The sequence below is a fragment of the Ranitomeya variabilis genome, chromosome 4 (assembly GCF_051348905.1).
Source record: "Ranitomeya variabilis isolate aRanVar5 chromosome 4, aRanVar5.hap1, whole genome shotgun sequence".
In the NCBI taxonomy this organism is placed as follows: Eukaryota; Metazoa; Chordata; class Amphibia; order Anura; family Dendrobatidae; genus Ranitomeya; species Ranitomeya variabilis.
In genome coordinates, this window is record NC_135235.1 from 303,742,631 (window position 1) to 303,759,128 (window position 16,498).

Sequence of the window (16,498 nt, forward strand, 5' to 3'; positions counted from 1 at the left end):
CACAGATTGACAGAATAGAGAAGATTTAGAAATTTTGGGGGGTTTCTTTTTTTTTTTTTTTAAATTCCATCTTCTCCACATCCAAGAAAACGGGATCTCGCACTCAGCTGAGAAAACAATATGGTTGTGCCACCTTAGGATTTGGCAAGCTGCAGCGCTTGCCGAAGATTTCACGCGGGTGTACAACCCCACATGCACATTTGATAAAAGTTGGCAGAACCCTCCCAATTTCAGCATGATACCTGACCGTTTTATGTGTATGGCGCTTCCCGACTGTTCCCTGACCGATTATGATAAGGATCAGGTGGTTGATCTTTAATTGCCCGATCCTTTTGATTGGCCGTGATAAACCTCTGCCAGAGATGTCTGGCAGCAGCTCTCATAGAGAACATGGGAACGCTGGGAAGAGCGTTTCTCTGTATTGGGAAGTCTTGAACAGAAGATGTCAGCGGAACAATTCACTCAACAGTTATCTAATGTTTATGGGCAATTTTAGGGTGAGCGAATGATGACAGCAGTGCAGAGTATTTCAGGACATAGTTTTCATCTAATTGAATTTGTAAAATTGCCTTGTGTTTCTTAAAACAAGCAACTTTGCAATTTACCTCTTATTAAAAATCTTCTCCGTTCTCAAGAACAGAGATTTTTAATTCTACAGTGTACTGCTCATTGCCAAGGTTACCGGCCACCTCTTGAGGTCCACTCTGAAGTTGGCCTGATCATTGGATCCAGACAGCCTCAGTGTCCCTGTACTCCAGCATCAGACAGCAGGCGGTTCGGCCCAGCACGTCAGCCATGCCTTCAAAGAAGCGGTGAGCTCCTGAAGATGGCAACATGAGAGAACCCCTACAAAATGTATTTGATCAGCTTGCCTGTAAGTTACTGACAGACTGACTGAAATTGACCTTGTTTTTTTCCTTCATTCAAATGTCCTTTTTTTTTTTTGCGTCCTCGAAAATCAGACCGATTATTCTGATCAGAGTGTGGTCCGAGTGTTCTCCGATTTTCTTGTACGTGGAAAAAATATCCACCTTCTAAATTCTGCGAATCACTGAAAATCGGACCACACTTGGATGTCATCTGACTGTGGTCTTATTTGTTTTTTATTTATTTTTTCATGCACCCATTGATTTGCATTCCTGATTTTGATCTGATCTTTGGATATAAATCAGACATGTCTCCAATATTTTTTGCAGACTACTTGTTCCCAGGAAAAAAGTCTGACCTATGAATGGCCCTATCGAATATCATAGGTACGAGTGCTGTCAGTTAATTACATGAATAGCGCTTGTACACAAGAATCGGACGTCTGAATGAGCCCTGCGCAAAAAAAAAAAAATGTTCGAGGGGTTGGAGTGAATGTGCACAAAATAAATTGCAAGTAAAATTGGCTAACTGAGCCAACATTGACGAACAAGATAGAAAAGCGGCAAAGCGCTTCCCGAAATAGCATTGATGAGTTGGCCCCTACTGTATGTCTGTTGATCTCTCGCTCGATCTTTTCCCCTAAACACATGTATAAAAGCCGTGCCGTATACACGGGCAGCGTAACGGTTAAGTTTGCTGCGGTCTTCTAGTGCAGTGTGGAGCTGTTCCAAGAAGTCGGTGTAATCCTTACAGGAACCTCCTGCAGGTTAATGGCTATTGATCTTCGTAAGGTGAAGCCAAGGAACACACGCAAAATGCTTCTCTTATCTTACACCACAAATTAGCCAGCGCCATTTGAAGATGGTAATGGATTCTGAGATGCGTTCGGCAGACTGAGGATGATGGCGGCGCGGAGCTTCCCTCTTGTGTAAATGTAGCACTTTAAATGATCTTAACAAGATGAAGCAGAGGAGGTTTAATTTGTTTTATTCCAAAGGCTTGCTTGATCTAAAATTACTTACCCACTGCCACTCCAAAGTTGCTTCTTAACTGCTACCCCCTGCCTTTGATGATGGCCTCAGTGGTGACATCATCAGTACAGCATTTGACCACTGCAGCTGGGCTGATCTGTAATGCAGAGTTTAAGCCCAGTGATTGGCTGCAGCGGTCACGTGCTGTAGTTGTAACAAAACCACTGCAGGTGTGATAACAATGAAGTACACAGGTCAGGCATGTCACTCACCCCATCGAGAAATGTTTCCCCTTAGAACCCAGTTGGGGGCCTCTCATACAGCCAAATCAGAGCTCTTGTTTTGCACTAAGGAGGGACATCACCCTGAAACACTGTGTCAGCAATTGTGATTCTGGTTTGGCTTTTATCCTAAGTCATGTGACAAGGCCCCTTAAAGTGTCAATATTGTCTTTTAGGATTGATACTTCCAGTAGGTGGCGCTAGAGTTCTAGTCCTCTTCCTCTCTAAAGAGGCAATTAGCATATTTAATTTCCCGCAGGGCCTTTAAGTCTCCTTACACTGGCAAGTCAGACATGTCAATCTCTAAACGTTACCCCTTATAAAATAATCCTAACTGATGAGACCAAAAATCTGGTTTTGTGCTGGAAATTTCAAATCGGTCGGTCACATGTCACTTTACGTAACAATAACGTTCCAATACCTTTACATTTCCCAGTGGTTCTAAGACATTTTTTCCATGACACATTGTACTTTATGTTAATGGTACATTTAGAACGATATGTTTTAGTTAAAAAATAAATAAAATTGCAAGAAACTCACTACGCTACATCAGTGGACAGAAATGTTAGAGACCTCATCCCCTAATATAGAGGATAACAGATGATAATATGAACATAATCTTTTGTTTCAAGTGGATTAATCCAGTAGAATGTTGGAGTGAAACAGCTGGTATGCCTGTCACGATTCAGATGATGTAAAGTGAATAATTCCAGGTGAACAAGGTACCTAATTTAGAAAATTGAATATGGTGTATATCCACTAGACCGGATATCCACTGAAAATGTATTTATTATATTCACAACAGTAATTAAAACAGCATATGAAAAGGCATGCATGGAGCAGTCCACCTCACGGCAGACGGCGAATATGTATATCTAACCAGGGTTTCGCCGTTACAATGACTGCTTCTTCCGGGGCTTCATCATTTGCAGGGCGTAACCAAGGAATCTAATCACATTATCCATTATTTGTTCTAGGTGGTGAGCTGTCTCTCATTTCTGCTCAGTGTTGTAGTACAGTGTTTTGTTTTTTTTTTCAATTTTACCTGTTTAATCTTTGGGATTGGAGGATTGAAAATTGTTTACTTTGTTAACTTTTTAGTGTGTTTGCCCTTAACCCCTTGGTGGTGGTCGAGCTTTCAAGTGTCTTTCGTTGGTCTGATATATATTAGAAGCCACCCACAAAACACGATTTTAAAAAGTGCACCCCTTTATAGTAATCAAAATATTGGCTGCTTGACATGAGCTATCACAAAGTGGAATGAAAGAAAAAAAAATGAAAAATTCTGTGTTTCCATTGTAGCCCCAAGTGTTTCATTTGGGTGTACAGGAAGGCTCAGGTGGGAAGGAGCGCCATTTGACTTTTGGAGTGTAAATTTTGTTGGATTGGTTTCATTTCTCCATTTGCAGATCCCTGAGGATAAAGTACAGAGGAAACCCCCCTCATTCAGTGACTTCATTTGGATACTTCACCCCTTTTAAGAAATTCTCATGAGGATATAGTGAACATTTATACCCCACAGGTGTCACAGCTTTATTTACAGTAAGCATGTGAAAATGAAAAATTATATTTAAGAGGTAATGAGAAAAAATGTATCCCGTCATGTATTACTCAATTTTTCTGATTACGGCAATACCCTATATGTGGTAATTCACCACTATTTGGGCACATGGCAGGGCTCAGAAGGGAAAGAGAATTTATTTGGCTTTCAGAGCGCAAATTTTTCCGTAAAGGTTTCTTTTCACCATACACCCATTTTGGAAATCATACCCCTCAAGGCATTTGTCAAGTGAGTATAATACAGGATGTAACTCTGGAACAGAACAGGATCAGTAATGTAATGTATGTACACAGTGACTGCACCAGCAGAATAGTGAGTGCAGCTCTGGGGTATAATACAGGATGTAACTCAGGATCAGTATAGGATCAGTAATGTATGTACACAGTGACTGCACCAGCAGAATAGTGAGTGCAGCTCTGGAGTATAATACAGGATGTAACTCAGGATCAGTACAGGATAAGTAATGTAATGTATGTACACAGTGACTGCACCAGCAGAATAGTGAGTGCAGCTCTGGGGTATAATACAGGATGTAACTCAGGATCAGTACAGGATCAGTAATGTATGTACACAGTGACTGCACCAGCAGAATAGTGAGTGCAGCTCTGGGGTATAATACAGGATGTAACTCAGGATCAGTAATGTATGTACACAGTGACTGCACCAGCATAATAGTGAGTGCCTCTCTGGAGTATAATACAGGATGTAACTCAGGATCAGTACAGGATAAGTAATGTATGTACACAGTGACTGCACCAGCAGAATAGTGCGTGCAGCTCTGGGGTATAATACAGGATGTAACTCATGATCAGTACAGGATCAGTAATGTATGTACACATTGACTGCACCAGCAGAATAGTGAGTGCAGCTCTGGGGTATAATACAGGATGTAACTTAGGATCAGTCATGTATGTTCACGGTGACTGCACCAGCAGAATAGTGAGTGCAGCTCTGGAGTATAATACAGGATGTAACTCAGGATCAGTACAGGATAAGTAATGTAATGTATGTACACAGGGACTGCACCAGCAGAATAGTGAGTGCAGCTCTGGGGTATAATACAGGATGTAACTCCGGATCAGTAATGTATGTACACAGTGACTGCACCAGCAGAATAGTGAGTGCAGCTCTGGAGTATAATACAGGATGTAACTCACGATCAGTACAGGATAAGTAATGTAATATATGTACACAGTGACTGCACCAGCAGAATAGTGAGTGCAGCTCTGGGGTATAATACAGGATGTAACTTAGGATCAGTAAAGGATCAGTAATGTATGTACACAGTGACTGCACCAGCAGAATAGTGAGTGCAGCTCTGGAGTATAATACAGGATGTAAATCAGGATCAATACAGGATAAGTAATGTAATGTATGTACACAGTGACTGCACCAGCAGAATAGTGAGTGCAGCTCTGGAGTATAATACAGGATGTAACTCAGGATCAGTACAGGATCAGTAATGTATGTACACAGTGACTGCACCAGCAGAATAGTGAGTGCAGCTCTGGGGTATAATACAGGATGTAACTCAGGATCAGTAATGTATGTACACAGTGACTGCACCAGCATAATAGTGAGTGCCTCTCTGGAGTATAATACAGGATGTAACTCAGGATCATTACAGGATCAGTAATGTATGTACACAGTGACTGCACCAGCAGAATAGTGAGTTCAGCTGTGGGGTATAATACAGGATGTAACTCAGGATCAGTACAGGATCAGTAATGTATGTACACATTGACTGCACCAGCAGAATAGTGAGTGCAGCTCTGGGGTATAATACAGGATGTAACTCAGGATCAGTCATGTATGTTCACGGTGACTGCACCAGCAGAATAGTGAGTGCAGCTCTGGAGTATAATACAGGATGTAAATCAGGATCAATACAGGATAAGTAATGTATGTACACAGTGACTGCACCAGCAGAATAGTGAGTGCAGCTCTGGGGTATAATACAGGATGTAACTCAGGATCAGTAATGTATGTACACAGTGACTGCACCAGCAGAATAGTGAGTGCAGCTCTGGAGTATAATACAGGATGTAACTCAGGATCAGTACAGGATAAGTAATGTAATATATGTACACAGTGACTGCACCAGCAGAATAGTGAGTGCAGCTCTGGGGTATAATACAGGATGTAACTTAGGATCAGTAAAGGATAAGTAATGTAATATATGTACACAGTGACTGCACCAGCAGAATAGTGAGTGCAGCTCTGGAGTATAATACAGGATGTAAATCAGGATCAATACAGGATAAGTAATGTAATGTATGTACACAGTGACTGCACCAGCAGAATAGTGAGTGCCTCTCTGGAGTATAATACAGGATGTAACTCAGGATCATTACAGGATCAGTAATGTATGTACACAGTGACTGCACCAGCAGAATAGTGAGTGCCTCTCTGGAGTATAATACAGGATGTAACTCAGGATCATTACAGGATCAGTAATGTATGTACACAGTGACTGCACCAGCATAATAGTGAGTGCCTCTCTGGAGTATAATACAGGATGTAACTCAGGATCATTACAGGATCAGTAATGTATGTACACAGTGACTGCACCAGCAGAATAGTGAGTTCAGCTGTGGGGTATAATACAGGATGTAACTCAGGATCAGTACAGGATCAGTAATGTATGTACACAGTGACTGTACCAGCAGAATAGTGAGTGCAGCTCTGGAGTATAATACAGGATGTAACTCAGGATCAGTACAGGATAAGTAATGTAATATATGTACACAGTGACTGCACCAGCAGAATAGTGAGTGCAGCTCTGGGGTATAATGCAGGATGTAACTTAGGATCAGTAAAGGATCAGTAATGTATGTACACAGTGACTGCACCAGCAGAATAGTGAGTGCAGCTCTGGAGTATAATACAGGATGTAAATCAGGATCAATACAGGACAAGTAATGTAATGTATGTACACAGTGACTGCACCAGCAGAATAGTGAGTGCCTCTCTGGAGTATAATACAGGATGTAACTCAGGATCATTACAGGATCAGTAATGTATGTACACAGTGACTGCACCAGCAGAATAGTGAGTTCAGCTGTGGGGTATAATACAGGATGTAACTCAGGATCAGTAATGTATGTACACAGTGACTGCACCTGCATAATAGTGAGTGCCTCTCTGGAGTATAATACAGGATGTAACTCAGGATCAGTAATGTATGTACACAGTGACTGCACCAGCAGAATAGTGAGTGCAGCTCTGGGGTATAATACAGGATGTAACTCAGGATCAGTACAGGATCACTAATGTAATGTATGTACACATTGACTGCAGCAGCAGAATAGTGAGTGCAGCTCTGGGGTATAATACAGGATGTAACTCGGGATCAGTACAGGATCACTAATGTAATGTATGTACACAGTGACTGCACCAGCAGAATAGTGAGTGCAGCTCTGGGGTATAATACAGGATGTAGTTATGTCTATCTACAAACTGTAAAATGGTACTCAGCGGTGCACGTACTTGTCTGTAAAGATTCTCCTGTTTATAAAACTTAGTTTTGCCGCCTTTTACATCAATATTAATAGATTTTTTATAAATGAGATCCTTGTTTTGGAGAAGCAGTCCGCTCTGGTTTGAAGAGTACCACTTAGCTGTTTCTGGAGCTCGGCCGGACAGCCAGCAGCTTGTGAGTGCAGTTTGTCGAGGCCATTGTCTTCTTTTGGTCAGCTGCACTATTCTCCTGACTGTGGAGACCTGGGTGTCGTAACCAGTGCCTTCCCCCCTCCCATCCATCCCGTAATGAAACACACACAGTCCTAGGTGGGTTGAACAGGTCGGTCACAGTTTATTAATTAAATAAGCCGAGAAAGGGCAATTACATATCGTAACGGCCGCTCGCGCCGAGCTCCTGTCCGTGATCGGCAGGGGAATTGGCCCAACGAGCGGCTACGACCTTTGCCCTCCTCCGCTTCTTCCGCTGTGACTTAATAAAGGTTACTAGGGTTAGTTATATCACATACGTATATACATATTTTATTTTTTTTTTTAACGTGAAATATTACAATAGCATTTACAAATTTACATCATCCCGCAGGTTAGTACCATCTTTAGCCTTTAAAAAGGGAGGGAGGGTGGGACAAAAGCTTCCAGGTTTCCGCCGGGAGGAAAAGAGAAAGTTCCCGGCCGGACACCTGGATTTAACCCCTGTAGGAGTGGCCGTAGGACCCCTCCCCTCCAGTGACCACTGGCCGGCTGGGGGTCTTCCAATTAGTGCATCACTAAGGGGGAGTGATGCCAGGGGGGAACTGGCACTGACAACCTTTCCGTGCTGCTCTATCTAGGTGCTCCCCAGTCAGAGACGCGCACCTTATACAGTACCGCGTCTGCCATTCCGTTATTGCAGCATGGTATCAGCGCCTCATCTATTCTGTCGTCTTGTGCCCACGATTTGCCCCCTGTTCCATGATCCTGTACTAAAACGTAATCTGAACCCGAAGTGTATTTTATTTCTAGTTCTTGGAAGTGAAAACCTATCTGCCCAAGAACCCAGCAATCAAATCTCCTGGGTAAACACTAGCATATTCTTATTTGTTCTGGAGGCTTAAAAATCTGAGGAAATGTGTAACCTGAATATTTCATCTGTGTGTTAGGAATGGTTGTGTGTGTGTAAATTACAATGTTGCAGTATTTTAGAATTTTTTGTGGGTCTATCAGAGATAATACATTTATATTCTTGGGAACTCTTTGGAAAATTAGCTGATGGGGTCTCCCGCTTTTGGATTAGATGTTTGGTACAAGAAGAACGTTGTAATTTTCGTCCTACTGTTTAAATAAATCTTCACGGACCGTCCTGATGGGACATTTTGAGCGGCACTCATCTTGTTTGCTTATTAAGAACTGAAATTCAGTTTGCTAAACTAATTTAGACATTGTTTAATCTGCATGTCTTGAAAGTCTACCTGGCTAAACGCATTTTCTAAGAGCCCTATGGTTATGCATGACGAGTTCAACCTTTTTGATTTTGCTTCTTAAGTGACTGTAGTTTACTATGTTTGTTAGTGTTGAAACCTATCAGTTTCACAGTATATTATCCTGACTAAGGTCTTGAGACGGGATTCTTTTACCCCTTGGGATCCAATGACCGATGACATGAGTGTGTACATGTCTCTTTGGTGTCCCGGACAAAGAATATATAAAGGTCCATTAATTAGTAGAGGTCCCAGCTGTCTGTCAGCGACTGTCGAAGGTTTTTGCTCTCATTCTATGTTCTTGGACTTGATCATAAGATTACAAAAATGTTTGTTGCTCAGAGAGCAACCTGCAATGACTACAGAGTCTCCTCTGTGAAAAAGTCCCATGTGCCCGCTAAACCTGTCCATCTGGAAAATCCGCAGATTCCAAGACCAGACAGCAAAATGCTGTCCGTTTCATACAGTGGAAGCTTAAAGAGTGTGCTAAGTAGGCACCACTCTGAATGGGGAATTAACCAAGTCCATCAGGTTGATGTGGTGGAACTACAGCGAATTCGGGATGTCAAGGTGGCGGCTCACGCCAAGAACATGGAGGAATTCCTCAAAATGCACGGGCTATCCTTGGATGACTGCACGGCACGTAAGACCGGCATGAGATACAAGTAAGTCCTTCTTACGCTCATAAAGAATCCTCCTTCCCAAAAATGTACAGAAAAGATTCCTAATTTGAATCGGCTTATCCCTTTGATTAAAAAAAGAAGACTGTATATGTGGTTCCAGACGTAATGTAATTTTACACCATTTTCAAATGTAGATTTTCTGAAGTAAGCATTGTAATCAGATTCACAAAGGCAAAGCTCTGGGATTCAGAATATGTCAATAGATTCCTTACTGATGTCCGATATACAGCTGATGAAGACTCATAAGAGTTGAAACGACTTGTGTTCAGTTTTTATTTAAAAAAAAAAAAAACCCACTTGTTTTAATGTGTTGTCATAACGGTTACGGTAATTAACCTACATTGAATTATATCCAATCGCATTGGGATCCTTCCTCAAACGGAAGCGCCATCAGAGATCTTCGTATCCCTAGATGTCTTACATTGATATGTTACTGTTAATGGTTCTGTTGTATCACAGTAGTTTTATAAAAGAATACCGTGGATATTTTTTTTATTTTCGATTTGATGATTAGACTTCTATTGAAACATGAAAATAAATTAAACTTATATTGGGTTAATAATTAGTAGAAAATGTTAAGGACTCTTACAGATATCCAATTCTCACATACGTATTCTATCCTTATTTTTGACAGAACCCGTACCCATTATAGTCCAAGGTGCCTTTCAAGTGTGTGCGAGCGTGTGTGTATGTATAACTTTTTTTTGTGGGGGTGAATAGTGTGTCTGCAAAAAAAAAAGGCACTGGGACGTCCCTTTTTGATGCCTTTCACAGATAAAAATTACCCTACAAGTCGGTGGCTCTGTAAAAAATCATTGAAAGCACATGGATGACATCACTGTGCAATCAGTGTGGCGTAACTAGGTGAGAACTGGTGCAATATTTGGACCTGTGCACTTACCTGCTTGTTCATCAGGTGTATGGACCCCCGTAGTAGCATTCTAGATCCTATAAAGACATACGTGTTCGCCCCCCATGTAATAATAATGTCCTGGTTCTTTCTTGGAATAATCACCCCCATCCTGGTATAATGTTCCTATTCTGGTATAATGCCACTCATCCTTTTATAATGTACCCCATCCTTCTATAATGCTCCTCATTCTGCTATAATGTCCCCCATTCTGGTATAATGTCCCCCATTCTGGTATAATGTCCCCCATTCTGGTATAATGTCCCCCATTCTGGTATAATGTCCCCCATTCTGGTATAATGTCCCCCATCCTGGTATAATGTCCCCCATCCTGGTATAATGTCCCCCATTCTGGTATAATGTCCCCCATTCTGGTATAATGTCCCCCATTCTGGTATAATGTCCCCCATTCTGGTATAATGTCCCCCATTCTGGTATAATGTCCCCCATTCTGGTATAATGTCCCCCATTCTGGTATAATGTCCCCCATTCTGGTATAATGTCCCCCATTCTGGTATAATGTCCCCCATTCTGGTATAATGTCCCCCATCCTGGTATAATGTTTCAATTCTGGTATAATGCCACTCATCCTTTTATAATGTCCCCCATTCTGGTATAATGTCCCCCATTCTGGTATAATGTCCCCCATTCTGGTATAATGTCCCCCATTCTGGTATAATGTCCCCCATTCTGGTATAATGTCCCCCATTCTGGTATAATGTCCCCCATTCTGGTATAATGTCCCCCATTCTGGTATAATGTCCCCCATTCTGGTATAATGTCCCCCATTCTGGTATAATGTCCCCCATTCTGGTATAATGTCCCCCATCCTGGTATAATGTCCCCCATTCTGGTATAATGTCCCCCATCCTGGTATAATGTTTCAATTCTGGTATAATGCCACTCATCCTTTTATAATGTACCCCATCCTTCTATAATGCTCCTCATCCTGGTATAAATGTCCCCCATTCTGGTATAATGTCCCCCATTCTGGTATAATGTCCCCCATTCTGGTATAATGTCCCCCATTCTGGTATAATGTCCCCCATCCTGGTATAATGTCCCCCATCCTGGTATAATGTCCCCCATCCTGGTATAATGTCCCCCATCCTGGTATAATGTTTCAATTCTGGTATAATGCCACTCATTCTTTTATAATGCCCCTCATCCTGGTAGAATGTCCCCCATCCTGGTATTATGTTCCAATTCTGGTATAATGCCACTCATCCTTTTATAATGTACCCCATCCTTCTATAATGCTCCTCATCCTGGTATAAATGTCCCCCATTCTGGTATAATGTCCCCCATTCTGGTATAATGTCCCCCATTCTGGTATAATGTCCCCCATTCTGGTATAATGTCCCCCATTCTGGTATAATGTCCCCCATTCTGGTATAATGTCCCCCATTCTGGTATAATGTCCCCCATCCTGGTATAATGTCCCCCATCCTGGTATAATGTCCCCCATCCTGGTATAATGTCCCCCATCCTGGTATAATGTCCCCCATCCTGGTATAATGTCCCCCATCCTGGTATAATGTCCCCCATCCTGGTATAATGTCCCCCATTCTGGTATAATGTCCCCCATCCTGGTATAATGTTTCAATTCTGGTATAATGCCACTCATTCTTTTATAATGCCCCTCATCCTGGTAGAATGTCCCCCATCCTGGTATAATGTTCCAATTCTGTTATAATGCCACTCATCCTTTTATAATGTACCCCATCCTTTTATAATGCCCATCATCCTGGTAGTATGTCTCCCATCCTGGTATAATGTCTCCCATCCTGGTATAATGTCTCCCATCCTGGTATAATGTCTCCCATCCTGGTATAATGTCTCCCATCCTGGTATAATGTCTCCCATCCTGGTATAATGTCTCCCATCCTGGTATAATGTCTCCCATCCTGGTATAATGTCTCCCATCCTGGTATAATGTCTCCCATCCTGGTATAATGTCCCCCATCCTGGTATAATGTACCCCATTCATGTAATAATAATTTCCTGGCTCCTATTGTAATAATCACCCCCATCCTGGTATAATGTTCCAATTCTGTTATAATGCCACTTATCCTTTTATAATGTACCCCATCCTGGTATAATGTCCCCCATTATGGTACAATGTCCCAATCCTGGTATAATGTCCCCCATTGTGGTATAAGGTGTCCTGGGCCTCTTCAGTACTTCTCCAACACTTGTTAAAAAGAAACAAATAATTATTCACGCCTTACTCCACATGACGTTCTCTCCTGTAGCCGGTGCAGGAGCTGAATTCATCTTGTCAGCGACAGGCAGCGCATGACGTCACTGCCATTCGCTGCATGTCTTTGTCAAACCGATGTCTGCTGCTGGTCTCTGCTGATTGGCCGGCGTCATGTATTGCAGCGCTGATACTCGGTGGGTCTCTGCATTGCAATATATTTCACCTGAAAATGTATGTCCAAGGATGCACATCTAGGTTAAATTGGTGTTGGTGGGACCCTGTCCCGCACGAGCCCGGTTACATTATGCCCCTGTGTGCAATCCTTCTGCTGTCTGTTTTCAACATTGCAAGGAGAAAGAGAATTTTTGTAATTTTTTTTTTCCCAGCACCATGTAGAGAGGATCTGTCTCCAAGAACAGGAAACTCTACAGCATTAGAAGGCGGAGCCCTCTAGTAAGCGCCAGTGGTTTCCTGTCCTTGCCAGGTACTAAGAAACTTGGCTCGGGCTGTGGTCTAACCTAACTTGTTAATTAATATATATCTGCACAAATTGTAATTATTGCAGTGGGACTCTAGATCTCTGCATAATACTTACCAGTGCGGTTGTATATCTGCAGGCATACATATATATATGTTACAGGTGTTTTCCATACTAGTTGTTACCATCTCAATATCCTTATAAGGTTATTCTTTTTGGGAGCCTGGGTTTTGGGATTCATTATCTTTTTTTATAGGATTTCTCCATCTTTCCTATAACTTTTCAACTGTGCTTCTCCCCTCCCAGTCACTTTTTTGTGTTATTTACTGTATATTAGGTAATAAAGTTTAATATATATATTTTTCTCACTCCCTTAGCCTTTGGGCTTTTTGATTATTCACGATATATAGGATATCATATATGGTAATTCCTTCTGTAATCAGAAGATACTCATCGTTTAGTAGTATATAGTTGTCAATGGATTACATTCCACTTATTGGTGGTATATTTATAGGTTAAGAAACGGTGAACTTTTTTTGTGTGAGAAACTAGAAATAGGGCAAAATAACTAAAAACTTTAGTGTGCTTAACTATTGACCCCCTAAAGTCAGCACTTTGTAGCGCCTTCTTTTTCAGCTATCACAGTCGTATATCGTTTTGGATAAATCTCTATGAGCTTTCCACATCTTGCCACTGGGATTTTTGTCCATTTCTCAAGGTAAAAGTGCTCCATCAAGTTAGATAGTTTCCTCTGGTAAACTGCAATCTTCAAGTCTGACCACAGATTTTCAATTGGATTAAGGTCTGGGTTTTGACTAGGCGACTCCAAAACATTTTCATGTTTCCCCTTAAACCACTCAGATGGTGGTTTAGCAGTGTCATTGTCTTTTGGAAGATGAACCTCCCTCCCAGTCTCAAATCACTGACAGACTGAAAAAGGTTTTGGCTCAAGAATATCCCTGTATTTCGCACCATCCATGTTCCTTGTCCCTGCTGTAGAAAAACATCCCCATAGCATGATACTGCCACCACCATGTTTCACTGTGGGGATGGTGTTCTTGGGTTGGTGACCTGTGTTGGTTTGGCACCAGACATTCCTTTTGTGGCCAGAATGTTCAATCTTGGTCTCATCTGACCACCGCACCTTCCTCCATACATTTGGGGAGTCTTCCACATGTCTTTTGGCAAACTCAAAACGAGCCTTAAAAGGAGTTATTCGAAAGAACCCTATCAGAAGAATCCTCTTCCCTTAAGGAAGATGGGAACCATGATCAGAGTTGACATAAAAAAAAATATGTAAAAGGAATGAAAGCCAACACTTCACCATGAGAGACAGGGGTAAGCACTAGTTCAGAGGAAGAAATAGAAGATGGAGAACTAGATGGTTACTATTCAGATGCCTCATCATCATCCTCTTCTGATAGTGGCAGATATCAAGCTTGTTTTCTGGAAGAGGATACATGCAAACTGGTGAAGGCAGTTAGAGCAACAATGAAGATAGAAGACATTAAGGAGCTTAAATCCATGCAGGACTTCATGTTTGGGCGGTCTAGAAGTTAGGAATAGTGATGAGCGAGTGTACTCGTTGCTCAGGTGGTCTCTGAGTATTTGACTGCTCAGAGATTTAGTTTTCCTTGCCACAGCTGGATGATTTACGGCTGCTAGCCAGCCTGAGTGTATGTGGGGGTTGCCTGGCTGCTAGGGAATCCCCACATGTAATCAAGCTGTTTAGTAGCCACAAATCATTCAGCTGCGGCAAGGAAAACTAAATCTCCGAACAGTCACAACTACTTGGAGACCACCAGAGTGTGCTCTGGAAAACCCGAGCAACGAGTACACTCCCTCATCACTAGTTAGGAAACATTAAGTGTTTCTTTGTCCATAAGAACATAGCTTCGCTGAGTAGGAGGTAATGGAAATAGTCAGACAGGAAAGCTTTTATCCCGAAAGCAATTAAAAAGGAAGTATCCCTTTGAAGTAGAGGATTAAGAAACCTGAAAGTGCTCAAAATAGATGTGCCAGTCAGTATGCAAGGTGTCCCATAATATAGCTCTCTCCTTTGACGAAGTGGGCCTTCTAAAAGACCTACATGATAGAAAGGTAGAAAGCTTTCCGAAGAAAGCATGGGAATCCAGGGTGGCAGCCTCTAAACCCAATTAAGCTGCTACATGTATGGCGAGATCTCTGAGCGTGTGGCTTAGCCAACTGGAGGCACAAATTAGAAATAAATGCCCAAGGGATCATTTATTTGCCAGTCTTCCAAACATAGCAAAGGCAGCAGATTTCCTTGCAGATGCTTCTGCCTGATGCAGTCTGATTGACAACATGAACATGTGCCTTCTCGAACTCAGCTAATAGGGCTCTTTGGCTGAAGAATTGGACTGGGGACTTCCACTCTAAATCTAGGCTCTGTGGCATTCCCTTCAAGGGTGAATATCTCTTTGGGTCATCCTTGGATGAGATTCTGGATAAAACCTCTGATTCAAAAAAAAGGATTTCCCCCAAATTTAAAAGACACTTCCATGCATCAAGAAGGAACATACAAGGGACTGTTCCAAGGCAAAGGAAGCCTAGGTGGAAAGGGTCCAGAATCAAAAGGAAGATCTCTCAATGGGACAAGTTTTATTTTTTTTTATATGGGTTCCCTAAAAAGCCAGGAAGACAATGATGCCATGACCCAGGTATGTGGAAGGCTGAAACGGCTTCTTCCTGTCTGGGAAAGGATTTCCTTAAGTCCATGGTTATTAAACACTGTAGGAGAAGGGTTAAAACTGGAATTTTTAACTCTTCCCCCAGAAAATGTTGTTTTACACAAGATCAGCACATGTCAAAGAGCCCTAGAATGAGAAGTAGTGTCTAGGGTTGAGCGACTTCCCGAAAGTCGCGAAACCCGACTTCCTCAAAAGTCGAGTCGAGTGAAATTGGCCGATTATCGCGAAGAGTTGGGGATTGACCGAAACACGAAACCCAATGCAAGTCAATGGGAAAAAAATTCCTCCTCCTCCTCCTCTCCACACCTATGTCATCACGCTGCCCACACTCTTTCATTGGCTGAAAAATGGCGCTGAACGCGTCATACGAAACGCGACTTTGGCGCGAAGATCGCCGACCACATGGCCGATCCCACACTAGGATCGGGTCGGGTTTCATGAAACCCGACTTTGCCAAAAGTCGGCGACTTTTGAATTTGTTCGATCCGTTTCGCTCAACCCTAGTAGTGTCCCATATAGGAAAGAGGGTGCTGATTCGCATTCCAAAAGATGATGAGGGGAAAGGGTTTCTACAGTCCGATCTTTCTAAAGGAAAAAAAGCAATCTATCAGAATGATTATAAATCTAAAAAAAAAGTAAATCAATTTCTGGTGCCCAAACATTTCAAAATGGAAAGAATTGAGTTGACAGTAAAACTCCTATTTCCAGGATGTTTTATGGCCACTATAGACCTCCGAGATGCCTGTTACCACGTGCCTATTGACCAAGAACACCAAAAGTATCTGAGTAGCACTCACCATTCAGGGATGCCTAAGACAGCTACAATTCCAGGTCCTCCCCTTTGGCCTATCTATGGTGCCAAAGAGGTTCACAAAGTTAGTGGCAGAGATGTCCGC

At 42.1% G+C, this 16,498-nt stretch overlaps 1 protein-coding gene across 6 annotated transcripts in view; it reads left to right on the plus strand.

Moving 5' to 3' along the window:
- The window catches only part of KCNAB2 (potassium voltage-gated channel subfamily A regulatory beta subunit 2), a 206,215-nt gene that overhangs the window by 71,978 nt on the left and 117,739 nt on the right, over positions 1-16,498 (plus strand). The window lies entirely within an intron of this gene.